Below are 5,000 nucleotides of genomic sequence, written 5' to 3'. Positions count from 1 at the left end.
ACACTCTCTGCTACAGTCACTCTCTCTCTGTGTGTGTGTGTCGACCAACTTCGACAACGAGAAAACGAGAGAAAAAAAAAAAAAAATTAAAAATTTATAGGCGCGCGCGTAGCTCGATCTTTCATGTTGTGGGGCAATTTAATACACGAACCGAATAAACATCTAATACACTCGCTACACGCTCGCATGCGCATGCGCAGCCCGCGCGCTTTTAATACACGAACCAACCGCAGCGAGGTCTCATTGCATTGTTACGACGATGATGAATAATAAATAGCGTTAGTTAACCTCAAATCATTATACATACATACATAATAATAATAATAATAATATAACTCACCTTCATTTATTTTCCCCCGAGTTGTCCGAGTTGAGAGGTTTTCTCGCCCTCAAAGCGTGTGAGGGTGATGAAACTCACCCCAAGCTGAAAACATAAGTTTCGTTGCAACTCTTCTGCCCTCTCGGTGTCACTGAAAATCAGAACAGAACCAGAATCAATGTTTTGCCTTTTTTTTTTTTTTTTTTGGGACTGTGGTACGAAGGGGAACGGCGACGGGGGAGGGGGAGGGGGGGGGGGGGGGGGGTGATAAGACCGGGGAGGGGGGGGGGGTGCTCGCATGCACCCCCTCCTGCAATCAATATACGATCACACAATGACGCACCATAGCACTACCTCTACCCTCCCCCCTCCCCTCCCCTTAATCACCCACCGCCCCCTTGAACCCCTTTGCTCCCCCTCTCCCTCCCCGTCTACCCGCTATCACTGTAATAATACCCTGCCGATCCGACTACTGAAAAAACCCTCCTATATTCAGCAAATTAAGCCCCCCCCCCCCCCGCTCCCCCCTCCCCTCTTGGCCTGGGGGGGGGTGAGGGGTGAGGCGTCGGAGGTCTGGGTAATTGTGTCATCGACAGGACAAAAACAAAATCCTGCTCGTCGAACACACATATGTATATTATTATGTACACACACACGGCGAAACGCGCAAACCCGACGACACAGACTCTACGATTTGACATATGTGTACAGCGGTGCGATCGTCATTTGTTTCACGACAAACGACGATCGGCGGCGAGTGCGAGCGCGAGATAGAGCTGTTTCACAACATAGAGTCAGTCTCCGTCGTTTGTTGTCTCACTTCGGCGACTCGACTCTGTGTTGTTGACGGGCGGCGGGCGCGCATCATCACGAAAAACACATATATATGCACCCCGAAAGAAAACAAAAAAAAACGGTGTGCATATATATGTGTTATGTGTTATAATCGTCTACGAATTGGACTGTGTGCTAGTGTTGTCATGTGTGTTTCTACTCTACACAGCAACATATGTGCACACACGAAGTAGTTGTACGATTATCACGAGTAGAGAGTGATGTATGTGCTTGACCGCGGCGGAGTGTTTTCGACGCGACGAATAAAATCTTTGCTATAAGAAAACACTCTCTCGACTCTCGTTCGTGTACCGTCCGTGAGTGTGCATTCGTTCGTTCGTTCGTTCGTTCGTTCGTTCGTTCGTGCGCCGCCGCTGTGCAGGCTAGGGCGACAACGCGTTCTTATTCGTTGTCCGCTCTATCATAAATATTTATCATCACTCTCGTTTGTTCGATAATAGAGAGTACGAGAAAGAGACGACGCTAGACTTTGCTACCTATGTATATATGTAATAAAGTCGCGTCGTTACAGACAGACAGGACGACTCGACTATCGTCGTCGTCGTCGTCGTCGTCGTTCGTCGTCTCTCGTATTCTCTCGGATAAAACGAGAGAGATAGATGAATCTCTTTAACTGTGTGGGCCGACGGACCGTTGTGTATGCACGAGTCCGTATAGAATCGAAGCGGTCCCGAGAAAAATTATACTTACACCTCTATCTAGCGAGGCATTACTCTATAGACACCGGGCGGAATCGTGATTGTTTCACATCCGTATTGTGTTAAACGTTTTTTTAAATAAAATGTGAACGCGTCTCGGTACGAACGTTCCCAATTGGGGCCACGTCAGTGTGTCCTGAAAATGCAGGCGGGCAGCGGACGTTTGACGTGTTTGAGATACAACCGTTTCAAACGTTCGCCCGTCGGCGACCCCAAACTCTCTATGTGCGCACAACACTACATATAAATATTTATTTACATGTGCGTGTTGTGTGTACGTTTTACAGAGCTCGCCCGTAACGCGTCGGCGTGATCTAGGATCGTCGACGCGCGGGATCGACGGAGTGCGCGCTACGAGCGCGTGTTCTATTCGATAGCTCCCTGGTTGATCCTGCCAGTAGTTATATGCTTGTCTCAAAGATTAAGCCATGCATGTCTCAGTGCAAGCCGTATTAAGGCGATACCGCGAATGGCTCAATATATCAGTTTTGGTTCCTTAGATCTTACTCAGTTACTTGGATAACTGTGGTAATTCTAGAGCTAATACATGCAATCAGAACTCTGACCAGTGATGGGATGAGTGCTTTTATTAGATCAAAACCAATCGACGGAGGGCCCCGCGTCTGAAGTCGTTAATTTTGATGAATCTGGATAACTTTTGCCGATCGCATGGTCCAGTACCGGCGACGCATCTTTCAAATGTCTGCCTTATCAACTTTCGATGGTAGTTTCTGCGACTACCATGGTTGTCACGGGTAACGGGGAATCAGGGTTCGATTCCGGAGAGGGAGCCTGAGAAACGGCTACCACATCCAAGGAAGGCAGCAGGCGCGCAAATTACCCACTCCCGGCACGGGGAGGTAGTGACGAAAAATAACGATACGGGACTCTTACGAGGCCTCGTAATCGGAATGAGTACACTTTAAATATTTTAACGAGGAACAATTGGAGGGCAAGTCTGGTGCCAGCAGCCGCGGTAATTCCAGCTCCAATAGCGTATACTAAAATTGTTGCGGTTAAAAAGCTCGTAGTTGCATTTGTGCGCCGCGCTGTCGGTGCACCGCATCCGCGGTGATACTGACACGTCTGCGGAGCATATCGTCGGTGAGCCGGCGGTAATACGCCGGTTCAATATCAAAATCCTATCGCGGTGCTCTTCGGTGAGTGTCGAGGTGGGCCGACAATTTTACTTTGAACAAATTAGAGTGCTCAAAGCGGGCTCAAAATGCTGCTTGAATATTTCGTGCATGGAATAATAGAATATGATCTCGGTTCTATTTTGTTGGTTTTCAGAACTCCGAGGTAATGATTAATAGGGATAACTGGGGGCATTCGTATTGCGACGTTAGAGGTGAAATTCTTGGATCGTCGCAAGACGAACATCAGCGAAAGCATTTGCCAAAGGTGTTTTCATCAATCAAGAACGAAAGTTAGAGGTTCGAAGGCGATTAGATACCGCCCTAGTTCTAACCGTAAATATGTCATCTAGCGATCCGCCGACGTTACTACAATGGCTCGGCGGGCAGCTTCCGGGAAACCAAAGATTTTGGACTCCGGGGGGAGTATGGTTGCAAAGCTGAAACTTAAAGGAATTGACGGAAGGGCACCACCAGGAGTGGAGCCTGCGGCTTAATTTGACTCAACACGGGAAATCTCACCAGGCCCGGACACCGGAAGGATTGACAGATTAACAGCTCTTTCTTGATTCGGTGGGTGGTGGTGCATGGCCGTTCTTAGTTGGTGGAGCGATTTGTCTGGTTAATTCCGGTAACGAACGAGACTCTAGCCTGCTAAATAGGCGTCGTCATTTAGGTGTGCGTGGCTCCGTCACGCAACTCACTGGCGACGTATTAAAATTCTTCTTAGAGGGACCGGCGGCTTCGAGCCGCACGAGATTGAGCAATAACAGGTCTGTGATGCCCTTAGATGTCCTGGGCCGCACGCGCGCTACACTGAAGGAATCAGCATGTTCTCCCTGGCCTAGAGGCCCGGGCAACCCGCTGAAACTCCTTCGTGCTGGGGATTGGGGTTTGCAATTATCCCCCATAAACGAGGAATTCCTAGTAAGCGCGAGTCATAAGCTCGCGTTGATTACGTCCCTGCCCTTTGTACACACCGCCCGTCGCTACTACCGATTGAATGATTTAGTGAGGTCTTCGGACCGACACGCGGTGGCTTCACGGCCGTCGGCGTTGCTGGGAAGTTGACCAAACTTGATCATTTAGAGGAAGTAAAAGTCGTAACAAGGTTTCCGTAGGGGAACCTGCGGAAGGATCATTAACGTGTTGTCGTTGTTGTCGTCGCGCTGTTTTTGTTGTCGTTGTGCACACACAACACACACGATGAACGATGATGGACGATGATGGTGATGATAATATTTATATATCCTAAACACCCAAAACTCAAAAAAGAGACTCTGTTCGACGGTGGGTGGCGCATCTCGCGCCGCCACCCGACGAACGTATCTCGCGTCGCGCTCGTCGTAACTTCAACGTAGACTGGTATACAAATCCGCTACCACGAGTTGATACCTCGACGAGAGCGCTCGTCAATCGAACGCACATAACGAGAACACGCGAGAGCGTCATTGTTGCGGTAGGCGCGCTTGTATCGTGTGTCGTGTATCGTTATACCACAAACATAATATATGTATGTACATACATATGTAACATTTGTAACTTGTAACATTTAACACACACAATATTATCCATGCGGTAGTGGTGTAAAAACTATTACCCTGGACGGTGGATCACTTGGCTCGCGGGTCGATGAAGAACGCAGTTAACTGCGCGTCATAGTGTGAACTGCAGGACACATTTGAACATCGACATTTCGAACGCACATTGCGGTCCGTGGAGACACATCCAGGACCACTCCTGTCTGAGGGCCGGCTGTATAAAATACAAATGCCACATTGCGCCCTTACGGGGGCGCACATGACGGTTCATTGTGACGTCGACTAATAGTCCTCGTCCCAATGTCCGTTTAAATATCAACGATGAACCACACACGTGTCGATTGTGATGATGATCATGCGACGACGTTTACACAAACGTTGTCGAACGACCGGCGGTGTGCCGCCTGCGGACAGTGCATGATATGCGAAATATCTCATATCGCGCACATAT

At 48.8% G+C, this 5,000-nt stretch overlaps 2 non-coding genes across 2 annotated transcripts; both read left to right on the top strand.

Annotated features, from left to right (window-relative positions):
- The first annotated feature begins 2,250 nt into the window (after positions 1–2,250).
- On the top strand, positions 2,251–4,152 carry LOC142985706 (small subunit ribosomal RNA). The gene has a single exon (XR_012960253.1). It is a non-coding gene; the product is annotated as a small subunit ribosomal RNA (ribosomal RNA).
- Positions 4,153–4,605: 453 nt separating this feature from the next.
- LOC142985670 (5.8S ribosomal RNA) lies at positions 4,606–4,762 on the top strand. The gene has a single exon (XR_012960221.1). It is a non-coding gene; the product is annotated as a 5.8S ribosomal RNA (ribosomal RNA).
- The last annotated feature ends 238 nt before the right edge of the window (positions 4,763–5,000 follow it).

This window comes from Anticarsia gemmatalis, chromosome 30 (assembly GCF_050436995.1).
Source record: "Anticarsia gemmatalis isolate Benzon Research Colony breed Stoneville strain chromosome 30, ilAntGemm2 primary, whole genome shotgun sequence".
NCBI classification, from domain to species: Eukaryota; Metazoa; Arthropoda; class Insecta; order Lepidoptera; family Erebidae; genus Anticarsia; species Anticarsia gemmatalis.
This window is presented reverse-complemented; position numbering and strand designations above follow the sequence as displayed.